The sequence below is a fragment of the Columba livia genome, chromosome Z, assembly GCF_036013475.1.
Source record: "Columba livia isolate bColLiv1 breed racing homer chromosome Z, bColLiv1.pat.W.v2, whole genome shotgun sequence".
In the NCBI taxonomy this organism is placed as follows: domain Eukaryota; kingdom Metazoa; phylum Chordata; class Aves; order Columbiformes; family Columbidae; genus Columba; species Columba livia.
Genome location: NC_088642.1, coordinates 44,829,359 through 44,845,288, shown reverse-complemented (window position 1 = coordinate 44,845,288; position 15,930 = coordinate 44,829,359). Strand labels below are relative to the sequence as shown.

Sequence of the window (15,930 nt, the reverse complement as noted above, 5' to 3'; positions counted from 1 at the left end):
TGCCACTAGGATTTGCACTGAGTGCTGTTGTCTGCAGCTCTAGAATTGTGGAAGATTTGTTAATCGGGGAGTGACTTTAGCTACAGTTAAATTTTAGAGGGGGCACTGCCAGCATATGCAGTCAAATTCACAAGCGCACATCTCCACTGACTTAATGAGGCTGCTCAGGTACATGCTTTCTATGTAAAAGGCTGAACACTAGCCCAGCGTTAGAGTCCTTATTCAGGCAAAAGTTGCAGTGAGTTTCATAAGGACTGATTGAGTAAGTATCTTAAACAGTCAAATTTTGATCTGTCTTAAATAATTGTTTAGGAAACTAGAATGCTGCAGCTGATGTTAAATGGCATTTGGCTGGCCACAAGGAAATTTTGGGAATTGACCATTTTAACTTACCTCTCAAGGGCTAAGGTGGTGAGTTTACATGCTGTTTAGTCCATTTTACACTGCTGAAGATTTGTCCATCAGTACCCAAACTGAGGTTAGATAAAACCACATTGCATTCTTTTATTTGGCTTTCTTCGCATTTGGTAGGGTTCTGTGTCACTAGGCTTCACTTCTGGTTTGTGGTGAATTTTTACTTCCTTGTTCCATGCACTGGGAGTGTTGCAAGCACGAGTGTTTATTATAGGAGATGAAGTGCAGAATTTTTAAAGCATGGGCTTTGTGAACATTGAGCTTTTTACATTCTGGATAGCTATCCATCCAATCACATTGCTTGCATAGAAAGCCTGACTCATGCAGGTCAGTCTACCCCTATGAAAGTTGTCTGGCAATACGCATACTGAAATATTTGTGCAGGAGTCCTTGTTTGGGCTAATTGTTAAAAGATAGGCAATTGCACAGAGAAAGGTTGAAATGTTAACAAAAATATACATTCATGCTGCATGCCATTGTAAAGTGTACCTCTGGGAATCCAAGAAAGGAGGAAACTCAATATAAAATTAAAATTGCTACCTTACATAAGCTTCCAGTATTTTAGTTGGCCACTCTACATATTGGCTTTGCTCTTCAAGCTGTAGGTTAGATCCATGGTTGGGAAAATCAGTTTATTTCTGGCAGAGTCAAAGTATTTTTACCACATAAGTATTTGGCTACACGTATATTTTACATCCAAAATGTAGTTATTTGGTTAACAGTGAGGTTCACAGCACGTTGTTGTATATAGATAACTGCAGATGTAATTTTGCTAATATTTAATGTTAAGTGCAAGAAATTACAAAGCTATGCTTGTGGCAATGGGCTCTCGTCTTAAAATAGCAGCAGTCATTTGGCAGCTAACCCTCATGAAAGCTGGCTTTTAAATCACCCTTCTTAAACACAAGATACGTAATATTAAGAAACATTACCTATAACTGCTTAAATTATGGTTTGTTCATATCTGAGCCTCAACATATTTTTATGTTTTTTAAAGGACTTAGAAGCATCTTATTAATGACTGCAACCAGTTTGAACCTTATATTTATAAAGAAAGAAGGAGAAGACTAGAGCAAGCTGTTTTCCCCCAGCAGGCACTGGGACAGGCCTGGAATGTTCTTTGTTTGGAGGGCTCTAACTTCCCACATTGCCTTCTTCACATGGCACAAGTAAGCATTTCAAAGCTTCCCCACTGCAGGACACAGTGGAGGATGTAGGTGTATTTAAGCATCAGCCAGTGCTTCTGCATCTCTCCAGGTGGAACAAGTAAACAACATCTACCTGTTTGTTGGTTTTCTGTCAATAGAAGGATGGGAAGAAAAGTGAGCGTGACAGGTGGCAGTAAACAGCATGATGCAGCCACTTTGCACTCACTGGGCTGTAAACTGTGCTGGAGTGACTAACTCCCATAAATTGTCACTAGGATGCTCATTGAGAGCTTATGTTGCTATAAAATAATAACAATGTAATTATTTCTTACTAGAAGTTAGGAAGGTACTTCCAGGAAGACTTTATGAAAACTGTCAGAATCCTCTGACTCAGATATTGCAAATCAAGGGAGAGTAAAACAAGACAGAGCAGATACTTGCAATGCAGATTGAACTTCAATGTGTGCCCCAAGATACAATGGTAGGGAATCTTGAAGCTACGATTATGCTGCAAAACTGTCAAGTAATAGCAAAGAGGTGAGCAAAGCCCTTTGAAAAGTAATTTTCTGAACAGAAGTATTACTTACCTGCTAGCTTTCCTGCTTCCTGAACGTAGTCCAAAATAGGTAATCTAGGACTAAAAAGAGCTTGGATTTCCAGATGAAATATCTCAACAGCTGACTGAAAAAGGCATCTTAATATTGTGCCTTTCTTTATTGCTGAAATCTGTCTTAGACATCTTCAGTTTATACCAAGGCATTTCTTGATGTGCTTGACAAAGCCCGCAGTCTTATCTAGTATCCTGATGTTAGGTGCCATCAATCTTGTAGGCTCAGCAATGGTGTATTTTGCCTTGCAGAAGCTACAGGTACAAAGAAACAACTTCCTCAACAAGAACACGGCATATTTTCCTATTTTCAGTTCAAACCCTTCATTCCACTACATAGTGTTTTTTCCATGAACAGCAATTTACATGTCCTGTGACCCCTCAGTAGCTGTGGTAGCTACAGTCTATTTGCAGCACTGTAGGTCTTGACTTGCACCCAGCGTTGGACCCTGGTGTGGACTGCTTGTTCGTGCTTGCAAGAGGACATTGTAGTGAGGGAATAGGTTGAAGGAGACTAGCCGTTGGAAAACAAGAAAGGAGCAGGACTAATCTGAAAGTGCATGCCATAGGAACTATGTATTGGGCATATCTGTCAGGCTTTTAGTAGAAGGGGGCTGCAAGGCAGGAGGCCATGAACCCATCCGTGCCAATCACAGCTGCTTTCAGCCAGCTTTGAAAGGACGATAACAGGCCACTGCATGCCAAAACCTCAACTAATGAGAGCAGCACATGGCATCTCTGCTCAAACATATTGAAGAGCTTCACCCTCTAGGTAGGAGATGTGAGGAGATGTAGGAAGAGAAGGTGGAGGAGACACATGGAAGTGAGAGATACAATCTTGGAAAGAGGTGCTCCATGCCAGAGCAGGGAAATCCTGGAGGGAACTGTGGTCCATTGACAACCCATGCCAGAGCACAGGCATCCCTGGAGGAACCATGGCCCACAGAGGGCCCACTGCAAAGCAGAGGAACAGTAAGAGTCAAGGAGCAGTGGAAGAAAATGAGTAAGAAGCAAAGAACAGCAGAAAGAAACCACTACACCCAATGCCCAGTGCCTCACAGAAGGAACTGGGAGGAACTGAGTATAGCACCTATTGAAAGCAAGGGATGTTGAGACTAGGAAAGGGGCAGGAGAGGTGCTTAACTGGAGCTTAGCTTGAGGAGGAAGGAGAAAAGATCTTTCCCTAAGTGTTTAATTGTTTTTTATTTGTTTTTTCCCCTCAAGATCTGAATCAGTAGTTGAAATTCTGTGTTCACTGGCAATAAATTAAATGAAGCAGAATTCCCTGACTGAGATTGCTTTGCCTACAAAGACCTGTCGCACCTTCTACAGGACACAAAAGCCAACATAGTGTTTACTGTGGATGTGAGATTTGGGAGGTCTCTGAGAAATCTATAGGAGCTGCATGTGCTCATGCACTCTGAAAACTCAAGCCACCAAAAAATAAGAATAGTCAGTGTAATCTCAGAAGCTATTCCTAGCATGACTATTGACTTTGTGTTTGTATAGCCTAGTCATTGGATCTAACCATGTCCCTTTCCCTTGTCATCCTTCTTGTACCATTTGTCACTGTCTCTCAGTGACCTGATGCAAGTGTCATGCAACCAGCAGGATGCAACGGCAGAGAAATGCTGTCCAGTGGTGCACAAACATTTCCCACCATCCTACAGGTATTTTAACAGAGCAAACTAACTTAAATGCTCCATTTGTTTATCATGAACAGCTGTATATTGTAATAACTGTTCTAGTGGAAAATGTTGTCCAAATGCTTTAACTGTTGGCACAGATACCAAATTCCAGAATTTAAAAAATCCAGCCTTTTCATGTTATCAGAAAAACCCACACTTGGATACACCATTAGCAAGGCAATTTTCAGCTCCTTGGTATTGACGTAGCACTATTTCCACTGATGTCAGGTCACGAATTCTTTTGAAAACCCTACCCAGTACACCCCACTCCCTTTCAAACTCTTCACTATGTGGGATGAGCCATAAAACTTCTGATAGTAAACTCAATTTACTCTTTCTTCCTGTGTTCTGAGTAAACGTGTTGATTTTTTTTTTAAATAATTTAAAACTACGATCCAGTAAATGTTTGGAAATGTGCAAAGGTGTGTATCTCTAGTATGCGGTGAAAAACATACAGCTGCATTTATAAAGACACAACTTTTATTTCAGTTTTACAACAAGATGAAGGTACAAACTGAGTGAATCTGTTTAAGTCAGTGAAGTTACGTAGCAGCTACACTAGGGAAACCAAGATCAGAACAGGGGGCTTTCTCATCTTGTCCAGCCCTGAGGACCTTTGTGAGATGGAGACTGAGGGAAGGAGCTTGGGTCACTGCTGAAATGAACATGTTGGCTTTTATTCAATATGAGTATTTACTGCCATCTGTGAGACTCCAGATTACAATCAATTCAAGATCTCTGGAGTTTGCTTTCAGGTATTTGTATTTCTATGCCACTTGAGGAAATACAATGGTGGTAGGCTGAGCACTGAAATACAAATCAGGAATTTCAAAGATGCAGTTATCTCAGTAACCATGTATCATCCAGATTGCTCATAATCAAAGCATTAACAGCATGAACAATAACATCAACCACTTCACTGCAGAAGAGTAATAGCAGTACATTATGTCTGTAGAAGGAAGCATAATTTAGAGTTGCCTGCTGTTTATGCCTTACTTGTTTTCATTCACAGAGCATTTTAAGCAATGAAAATGCACTGCTACACTTTCACAGATTGCACTGCAGCGTTTTTAAGTGCTCCTGCCATGTAACAAGCAAAAAATTTGGAGGGGTTTTATGTGATGGGTGATGCTTCTAGGGGAGGAGACCATTTGGGAGGACAAGGAGCTGTGACACTCTCAGTCATCTGAGAATTTAATAACTACAAGGACCATTTGGGGCAAATTCTGGTACTGTTGAAGTTGGTTCCTGGTGAAGAGTGATTCGTGCCAGGCCAGTGTTCTTGGCACCCTCTGTAGCTGAACAGTTGCCCAGCTTGTACCAGCTGAACTCTGGAGATGCAGGCAGCGAAGCAGGCATGGCAGCTGAGGGTCGTGGGAGCAGGTGAGCTTGCAGGTAACTCAGTGCCCGGGTTTCTGCTCTTTGTGCCGGCAGTCCTCAGGAGGGCCCGGCCGGGAGCCAAGGCACGGGAGCCAGACGCGAGGGGCCAGGATGCTTCTCACGCACCTGGGAGAGCGGAATTTCGCAGATAAAGCAAGGCAGCTAGCCCACGCCACCCGTGTCCTACCCCGGGTTGGGCCGGGCCGGAGGTACACAGCCTCGCAGTTTGTTTTTGGCTGCAATGTGCACGCCCACATGCAAATCGCCACGTCCCCGCCTTCAACTCCCCAGTCCCCCCGCAAGCAGCTGCGGGAGGGGGAAGAAAAAAAAAAAAGGAGGGGGAGAGAAAAGGAGAGACGAAAAAGAAGGGAAAAAGGAAAAAGAACGGAAGGTGGGAAAAGAAGAGGCAGATAGAGGATACCAGAGGGAAGGGGAAGAGCAAGCTCCTGGGCGGCCCCGGCCGTGGAAGGGGCGGGTGACCCGCCGCGGCGGCTCCGCGCCGCCCTATAAGAGGCGCTGCGGGGCGCGGGCGCGCACCAGCGGGAGCGGGGTCGGCAGCGCGGAGCAGAGCGGGGCGGCGGCGGCTCCTGGGCTCGGCTCCCCGCGGGACCGGCGGCAGGCCGGGGAGGTAGGCGGGGGCGGCGAGGCTGTGCCGCGGGCATTTGTCGAGGGAGGCTTCCCCGCTTGTTCCCTGTTTGCCCGGACCGGGCGGCATAAAGCGAGAGGAAAAAAACGTATTAAGTGGAGTTTTTTGTTTTGGTTTTGTGGGCCGGCGTGGTGCTGCTCGCTGTGCCCAGCGTGTCAGGAGCGTGGCTCGGAGGATGGCTTGTGCGATAGTGGGGGCTCGGCAGGGGATAATAGTGGGGCTTTTTTGTGTGTGTACTTATTTTTTTTTTTAATAATTGTTTTATTATAGCTTATCCTGAGCGAGGCGACTCTGACTTGGCAGCGCTCGCGTACGGTGGCTCACCGTACCGCCGCCTCTTACAGCTCCGGTGGGTGCTAGAAGATAACGGGAGGGTTTTCATCCCCTTCGTTCGTATGGGAATCCTATCAAGCCGTGGGGGCAGAGGAGAAAGGATGGCCTTGGCATGGGGAGGGGTGTAAAGATAAAAGATGGATCCATCCGGTTTCGTGATAGGCAGGAGGTTCAGTTGTATGCAACAAATCTAGCTTGTGTGTCAGGCTGTTGTTAAATCCAAACTGCTACATTACAACCTATCATCAGCCTCGTACAAAATACTGCCGCTTGGTTGCGGAGGTGTGTGACTGCCCAGATGCTTGAATGTATCAGGAAACATGTTCCAGTTATAAATTAAAAGTGTGTGGTTTTGTGTCTTTTAAACATAAACCAGGAGTGTCCTCCTCCAACCCTACCCCCGTCCCCAGCTGTTGGGCTTGGACACTTTAAGGTTGTACAAATAGGTGATTTGAAGGATCAAAGCTGATCTTTGGTGTGTTGGAGTAGACCTTGCTGAATCCAGGGGGATGTAAATGTGTTAATTTGAAGCCTAAAGAGGATTTGGACTCCTTGAAAATGATTGATATGGATAACACATTAAAATTCAGTTTGGAGGTGCCTTTGAAAATAAATTGGTACTTGTGCAGCGGAGAACAGCCATGTCTTGGGGACGTTCCATTAACAACAGATGGCCAAGCTTGCTGTCGAAAGGCTTTTGTAATTGAGCAATCTCACTCAGTTTTGAAAGGGGATCATGGTAGTAAACATACACTGCAGATGCTTTTTGTGCTTGTCTCTCGTGGCACAGCTCACCTCTCTCACAAGCGTGCTAAGACTTTCCCATAACGCAGATCAGTGAGTGATTCTGTGATGCCCCTGCAGGCTGTTAAGCTAAATGGGTGCTACCTGGGACCCTGCAGTGTGTTGCTGAGGTAAGAGGTACAAATCCTGTTGGTGAGTCTTCACAACTCATTGTGAAAAATTAAATTGTAATGTATCTAAGAGTCATGTGGTATGGTCTGTATCTGCTACAGTCTGGACAAATAAGGGCAGGAGTCTGATGCCTTTACTTGTGACATGGAGCACCTTGTTTCTTATATAATCATAATTTGGTAGGTCTGATTATGGTAGGAATTAGAAGACAACTCTTTACAAAGTGTAGATAAAAATTTCGTAATGTGGAATGCAAAAAATTGATTTTTTTTAAAATTGAGAATGCCTAGCTTTAAACAAATAATAAAAATAGATGCTTTTAATGCTGACTGTAGGTGTTCTGAGGAGATGTCTGCTGGCCTCTGGGTTTGCAAGAGATTATAATTGCTGTCATCTGGGGTTAGTGAGTGATAACCAAGCAGCTAGCCTGAAGCATTCACAATAACTTTTCCCTGATAAGTTACTGCTGAAGTACACTTTACTGTATAAAGTTTATGTGAAACAAACACCTTGGGTGCAGCTATGTGGAGGATGTTGGCATTTGCAGGAATCACGGTGATCTTTTGGAAGACAATTTGAAATATCCTCTGAATACAGCTGCATAGCAGTGCATGTAGGTATGTTGGAAGTTTCTTAATGGTTTCTGCACCCAGTGAGCTTGAGGCATGTTTATAAATTGGTTTGCCACAGGCAGCTGCTGGCAAACCTTTTTTGTAATGCTAAATTTGTTTTAAAAAATGATCATAGCACAATGCTATTGGTGTGAGCAGAGACTTGATGTGGCACCAAATTCAACATTTACTATCACAGTATAGATGAGTGGCTCCTGGTGGAGTGCTGAACTGCAGAAAATGAAATGCCCTAAGTTTAAAAAAAGTCAATAAAATTCTTTTGGCCTTTGTTCCAGGAGAAGCCTTTTCTCTAGCATTCTTTGGGCTGAACTTCCCCCTGGCTGTGTGAGGGTAAAAACAGTCTGCTGTGATTCAGGAGTAAGCCTCAGTGACTTGAGGAGAGCAGCTCTGGGCTGGAGCGTGCAATGTCTCATGTGTTAATTGAGTGTAATACACACAGTTCAGGAGCCATGTCCTCTCTTCCCCTCATCTCTGCAGGCACAGTGTCTCACTGGTGAGTTCACCTGGCAGAGTTAAACCCACAAAAACAGCAGGAGGAAGATCAGTCCTGAACTTGTCCGCCTGTGGCCAAAATGATGAGCTCTGCTAGGTCTTATCACATGCGTTGCACCATGCCTGCACAGTATTTCTCAGGGTGTGGTTTCTTCGGAACTTTAATCCACAGTAATTGACAGTTGTTAGTTAGCTAGCAATCGAGCTGTGTCGTTTTCCTGAGTGCCCGTTTCTCTTTTTCTTTCCTTGTCTGTACCTTGCTGGTACTGGAGTTCACCAACCCAGGATAAGAAATTGCAAATGAACTCTCTTCTTGGTGACTTTTTCTGCATCCTGTGTTCGGAGTTTTCTTATGGCTTTTAGCACTTTGCCTACAAAGATGACAACAGGGCAGAGCAGAAAGGGAACCAGAATACTACTTCAAGTAACCTTGGAGTGAGCACCCTGGGTGTTTATGTAGGTCTTCTAGGCTGGGCAACACATCAAATCCTGAAATAAGCAGCCATGACTGACCAAATACCAGCATGTTTCCATTGGGCTGGTTGTTCTTAATGACTCCTTCTGTGAGAGGGGCTAGAGTCAGAACCTGCTGCTTGGTAAAACATATTTTATACACAACACACTTTCCGTGTTCATCTGAGGCATCTAGGACTCTACCCACTTGCCCCAGGTCTAACTGGTAGAAATTCACTCTGAGATTGTTTCATAGTTATGCCGGTTGAGGATTTGAATCCTGAATACTTGAAAGTTTTCTGTGTAAACCTGCACACACCTCTGCAGTTACTGATATTAACAGTATAGATTAAAAATAGCATGGTGTTGTCTTGTAGTGTTCAAAAGGTGGTCATCACAAAAAGTTAAAATGTTTCATATTCTGTAGCTATGCGTCTTGTATTGATCGTATAAAAGTCTTACAGAGGGACTCAGAAGAACTACCATGATTTGAACTTCTGACTGGAGTTCACTGTTCTGTTTTTTTGGGGGGGCTGTTTTTCTAAAATAGGTGGCAGCAAAGCTAGTCTTGTCTTAGTATTTGTCATTGGGGGAAAAACATAGGCACTTGGCCTCGAGAACCAGGAGTGAGACAGAGTAGGATGGAAAACTGTTGATGCAGCTTTCCTGATAGAACAGGCCAGCACTGTAGGAAAAATGAGAGCATTCAGATCTTTATTCATTAGGTAATTAGGGAAAAATCTTGATCCCAGATTACAAGAATGCACATCAGTTTGAATGCCATAAATATCTGTATACAAACTGAGCTTTTTCATTTTCTGTTATTTTCTGGAGGAGTGTTGCTTAGCAGAGCTCTATCTAATGCAATAAGAGATAGGTTTGCATTATGCCAATTTTGTTAAGGAGCAATTGGTATTGGACAGAAAAAGGAGAGCGAAAGAGCCTTTTCAAGACTGTTCTGGTTTGGGCTGGATAGCAAGGTCATTCTCTGGAGAAGAACAAACAAAGTCAGAGCCTCTGGCCATGCAGTTCAGAGATCATTCTGGAGGTCTGGTTTCCTTTTTAGCAAATAGCAGGCAGGGCCATGTGGAAGATAAAGTAGCCAAAACCTGTTACCGCCCTGCTTGCTTGGCTCCCTGAAACAAGCTGCAGTTTTGTTAGCCCATTTCCGAGTAATGATTGTTACTGGGAGCCGGAAAACAAACTGTGTAACTAATATTAATTAGCACTCTGAGTTGGTAGCTTAGTAAAAGCCAAAATTAAGGTATGTGGAAGGTCTCAAAGCAGCAGAGGTGGTGTGGTTGACAAGATCCGGGATAGGGACCAGGAGAGCCTGACTCCCAGCACCTATGATGTGACCTTCTTGTGATGACTTGCCCCTCTTTCCTCTTAGCTGCTTTCACCATCGTTGTGACAATGAGATGACAAAAATTTATGCTCTTCATGGTAGAAATGTAACTGTATTTTTTCTCCCCTGCAGCAGGTAACACATCTTTTTAAAGACTGTAGGCTGTGTTGCTAGTTTCAGCACCCTGGATTTAAGTCCCAGCCTTTCAGATGTAGCTTCTGCTTTTCCAGGTGTATTTTTGTGCCTTCAAAAAAATAACAAGCAAATTATCATACATGTTCCCTTGTTTGTGTTCATGGGGAATATACTGATATTCTAAGGATCTATTGATGGCTTTTTTCTTTTTCTCTATGTTGTAATTATGCTCCCATAACAAGATTTTGGCTGTAGGTGCCCGTAAAAGCAGAATTAGGGCCAAATTTGAATGGAATAAAACCAAACAACAACGAAGGACAAAACCCACCACTTCTCCTCATCCAGACAACAAAGCAGCACCAACCTTTTTCAAGTGCTGACACATGGACATTTTGTTCTGGTAGCACTACTGCAGTCAAAGTTTAAAATGTACTCCTCTTCTGAATGAAAGGTTCCTTTCCATAAGCTAAATTGATCCTGAATTTTTTTATTCTTCTGATGGCCGTGTCTTCTAGAGCTTTGTTCACTGTTCTTGTGACGTGCTTTTACTATTCCATACCACCTCATTTCTCTTCCCAATTGTATTTATATGTAAACCCGAGATAATTACAGTGACCTGGATTGTCTGTTGGAGTATACTTTTATCCTAGTGGCACTTTCTCAGTGAGTACCATTAAAGATATCCTAAGCTTGGCAAAAAAAAATGTATGTTTTGAATCTTATATCTGTTAAAAATTCGCAAAATGTTAGTTACATTTCTCTCTTGCAAGCTTATTGCTTTTCCTTTTGGTATTTCATGCCTCTTCTGCATATACCTGAAGAGTTGTCTTTTCTGAGTCATTTGTTTGAAGAGTAGACCACAGCTCTTTACCTTAGTGCTTGATCCCATGAAACTACTGCAGAAAACTAAGGGAGCTCTGTCTTGGATCCTTCTGCATCATGAAATGTAGCTTGGGACACTGACAAATTCTGTCATCTATCTTTTAGATCTGTCTGTGCATTATATTAAAATAGGGAGTCTGCTTTGCATGTCTGTTAATTGTCATGCTGACCCTGAGGACTGAAGCTTCAGCAGCGAGGTGTCGGTTGTACAGCTGGAGCTAAAGAATATACTGTGTGGGGAACAGCTGTTTGCTCTGTGGATCAGGCAAAATGGGGAAGATTGGCACATGCTTTCTGGCAGCACTCCCAAGTAGCTGCCCTGTGCCACACCTGCCACCACAAGGACGTGGGCTTCCTTCTTACCATGTGTGCCAATTATTTTCAAATTCTTCCACAAATAACTTCAGAGATAAGTGGTTATTGAACCCTGTATGAGTTGCCAAGTTTTATCAGAAATTTGTTCCTCTTAATAGCTGACACTGCTTTGAAAAGTACTTGGACGTCTGTTTATCACTTCAGTTTATCACTTTATCACTAGCTTCCATATCCATACAGTTAGATGGGAGCTGCCGTCTTGTTTCAGGTCTCTCTCTGTTGTAGACTTTCAAGGATCAAACCCTGCTCAGGCTGACAGTGACTGCTAAGTACTGCATTTGCAAGTTTGTTGCTGTTTTTCAGTAATGGCATTTCCTTTCATTGTGCAAGAGGCTTTTTCTTGGCTGATAGTTTTCTGTATAGTTACAGATATTTTTTCGTTTCATCTGCTGTTACTTACACCTATGCCACAGATATCAGTGCAGTTGTGTATCAAGCTTAACAGACACCTTATTTTTTATGCCAGTGAATCCTAAAGGCACCGCTTACATGTTTTCTACAGCATAAGCCATTGTATTCTGTTCTGTTACTGAACACATGCACTGGCTTGTGGTGTGGTGGTCCCAAATGGCAAAGGTCAAGAGGAAAATAACAGTGAAGTTTCTTTGGATGTTACAGGACAGGCATACATCTCAAACTGCAGTTCAGTCTTGGGCATAGTTTCTCTCTTTGTCTTCTCCCAAGACGATGAGCAAGCTACAGAAACAAGAAGTGGGACAAGCTACTTTCTTAAAAAAAAAAAACACCCTTACACATGTGATGGCAAAGCTGCAGGGCTTGGTAGCTTTGCTCAATAGAAGCCACAAGCACCCCAGTGATGCCCCAGCCACTCTGTAGTAGGACAGTGGGGCACCTATCAGTGTTGCACTTTGTTAAACTAGATCTATGGCTACTTTGCTTAAAGTGATCCAGTGACCAGGATATGCTATGGAAAGGGTGCTGTTCAGAAGTTTCTGGCCTAATACCCTCTGAGCTTATGGATTTCTTTTCTTCGATGTTGATGAGGCTGATTACTTTCTTGGGTGAGCCCTGCCTTCCTTCTCCCCCTGGAGGTTGCCACCAAGCAGAAAAGTACCTTTTGCAATGTGAAATGCTTCACCCTTTCTTCTAGTTGCAAAGAAAATGTCCTTAAACAGAATGCGTCATCAGCTGGAAAAAGTAACTGAGGCTGCGTAACACAGCTTTTTGCAGACTGTGTACTGATGATACTCTAGTTGCTCAGAGATCAAAGCTTAATGGCATGAATTGAGCTCAAATGTCGCAATTATAATTTTAGCAGGATGTTCTATTATTTCTAGATTTCACTAGAGAAGAGCTCATTCTTTGAGAGTCAAAAAAAAATAGTCTACTATTATGGACTATGGAGTTTTGGACGTTGGCCGTGATAAAACAAATCAAGTTTTGTGTTTTTTTTGCCAAAGAATGGACTAGATTTTGGCTTTTTTGTTGTTGTTGTTTTTTGTTTGGGTTTTTATTTGGTATGGGGAAAGTACGGACATTAGTGTAATGCTGAAAGTTGAAATGCTGCATGTTTTTCACAACCTTCCAGTGGAAGCTGCTTTTTTTTGTAAAACAGATGGCTGCATTTCATCTTGAGTGTTACACTTGACATTGAAGCAATTGCTCTTGCCTAAGTGCATGCCACAGTCTCTTGCATGTGCTTTTCTTCGGGTCAGTCCAGCTGTGGTGCATGCAGGCTTGACATCTTCTCTTGCATTGTAGCTGTGCTTGTTTTCACCAATGAGCCTCATGAACGTGCTAGAATTAATGAGAACCAGTTGTTGTCGTCATTTTAGTAGGCAGACATTTCTCCCCTGTAACCTGGGACAGGTTTTCAAAACAACTTGGCATATTGTGTCACAAGAGAAGCTTATAAAACAATAGCCATTTCCAAAAATGTGACTTTGTGTAAATGTCCAAGGAAGCACTGAGGACTTTGGAAAACTTAGTCAAACTTGTATTATGGAACTTTGTAAGGCAGTGCTTGACTCTTTGGGAAGTTGTCCTCTCTGTTTTATTTCTGATTCGTCCTTCCCGTTGCCCAGAAATTCATCTTAGGAGTTTGGCTTTTACAGAAGAGGGAAGACTGATACTCTGAGTTGTTTAGGGCCAGGGATTTCAGTGCTTAACATATTCATTCTGTGCCAGCTCTTTTAAAATGATCATCTGATCTTTTAAAATGATCATTTGTAGTGGAACACTTAGAAAGTCTCATAATAGACTGACTTTTTGGAAAGTCAGTTTGCTCAGTCCTAATGCCAACTCTAAATACCTTTAGAAACCCTTGCCATTTTGCCTAAATAATTGGGAAGCCAGATTTCTGCCCCTACCATGATACTGTATTAGTTCCAACTCTTGCCACGGCAAGATCCAGGCTCCCTCCTCTGTGTAGCACCTAGTGTGGCAAGCAGAACTTAGCACTGGGCTTGGGTTATGTCACTAGTTTTTTAATAGCTGCAGTTAAAGCAGGTTGTGAAGAGGTATTTGATTGTCAGCCTGTGCTAAAAGGAGTTGTTCTTTTTCTATCCATTGTCTCCAGTCTTCTGTGAGGCTGCACTCCCTTAGATAGCAAATGGAAGTAATTTATTCAGTGTTTTGAAGCTGTGTGCATGCTGCCTTGCCAATCCTGTGGATGCGTGAGATGCTTTGTCTTGTTTTTTTTCTGGACCAGAGGTGGCATGTCACTAGAGGGATTCTATGGGACAGTTTCATTAGCCCTCCTGGTGTTTTGGCGCTATCCTTTAATATTAGCTTTACAAAATTTGACATCCTGCTCAAGTAGGGAAAGAGTTAAACTGATTATGGATTAACATGAAAGTGAATAAGTGCGTCTGTTGTACAAATAGTTGTTTAGAGGGCACATGTATAGTCATGTTGAAAGCTATGTACTACTTTCAGTATTACAAAGCACTGGTGAACAAGGCCAGAACTGGCTTACTACTTAACCTAAGGCCAGGTGGTCAGTGTGTAAACTAGTATGGGATCTTGCCAAGAATTGCCACCCAGATGTTGTTGTATATGGTCCTAATTAAATTCTTGCCTGCTGACCCAGAAGCTTTCCAATCATACTGTTAGTAACAAGGAGTTGGTGTAAACCCTGTGATGTGACCTGGGTGATTTTGAAGAGGAAGGTAACTCTTGCTGAATAGCTTTTTAGATGGAATAGGAAACTTGGTGTCTGGTACTAATTTGGCAAATGGGTGAGACATGTCCTCCATGGGGAGGTTGTGAAAGACCTGCTTTTAGTGTCTGTGGGGGCCACTGATAATGATCCTGTGTCCCAGGCAAGAGGCTGTAGGTTCAAAGCTCACTTCCACTGCTGATCCTGCATTGCTTGTGATTGCTTAATCCAGGAGGCAGACGTGTGGGACCTGGTGGTTATATTCTCATCTCTACTTTTGCTTTGCTTGTGGCATCAGGTGAGTTGCTTAAACTCTCTGTGCTGCTAACATTTATCATGGCACCTTTTGTAACTTAGTTGAGGCTCATCAAGTTAAAAGATTACTTCAAAAGATAAATACTGTTATTCCTGTAAAAGTATCATTGTTTGGATGGCAGTTTTCTCTCTTTCCTTGAGCTACAGTGGATGTCATAAATTTGATTTCTTGAAAGTTTTAGAAATAGGAATGTCAGATTTGCTCCTGTGGGTTTTACAACCGTTGTGTGGGTTGTTTTGATCACAAAATGGACGCTACTTCTGATTCTCTATGCACTGGCTGTTTCTGCTGTGGATATAATCTCCAACTAGGTCACTAGCAGCAGCACAAAAAATTGCTTGCCTTTGTCCTCAGCTGCTCTTTAGCCTAATCTCAACAGAATTTGGATTAGTATTGTTTTTTCTCCACCTTGAAGTTGCATAGATGCAAGGTGCTTTTTGCTTTCTGGGAATTTTGGAAGTTATGGTTAAGGTGTCTTCCAAATACTTGTGCCTTTGGAGCTTATGCCCTGCACAGTCATAGGTTGTACAAAGTGGGTGTAGTAGTGTGAAAGTGTCTTTGTTACAGCTGCTATCCTGGAAGAAGTGAAATCCTAGTCTTCTGCAGAGAAGTGGCCAAGACACTAGGCCATGGTTTGGGACATATGGATTTAATTCTGGACTCTTGGCTTAATCTTCACCTCTGTTACTACCCACATGCTCATCCAGGACACTAGTTCTCTGATGGTTTGTCTTGCTTGAGTCAAAGTGTTAGTTCACGAGGCAGGCACTTTTGTCCTGCCTTGATCTTCACAGCCCTCATGGAGACCTGCCCTCAGCTGATGGTATATGGAGCACTAAGGAACTTTGGCCTTGGAACTGGGCTTTGTGGAGTTGACATGGCTCATGGTATTGCTTGCTCCACAATATGCAGCCTGATACTGCTGAAAAAAAATGTTAAGACACTTCTCAGTGTTCCTAAAGAGGACTATATTTCTGCTGAAATCTGATGTTTATGCTTTAGTTGCCCCTTGTCTTCCAAAGTGGGTCTCGTTTGACTTCACACA

The 15,930-nt window shown here is 42.8% G+C and overlaps 1 protein-coding gene across 6 annotated transcripts in view; it reads left to right on the top strand.

Moving 5' to 3' along the window:
• The window catches only part of ABCA1 (ATP binding cassette subfamily A member 1), a 122,902-nt gene that overhangs the window by 17,601 nt on the left and 89,371 nt on the right, over positions 1-15,930 (top strand). For 2 of the 6 annotated variants that reach the window (XM_065045663.1, XM_065045658.1), the window contains exons 1-2: positions 5,635-5,865; positions 6,154-6,232. The exons of 1 other annotated variant lie outside the window; for it this stretch is intronic. The gene's annotated coding sequence lies outside the window, so the exon portion shown is untranslated. 3 more of the 6 variants (XM_065045660.1, XM_065045661.1, XM_065045659.1) reach the window with 3 other exon arrangements.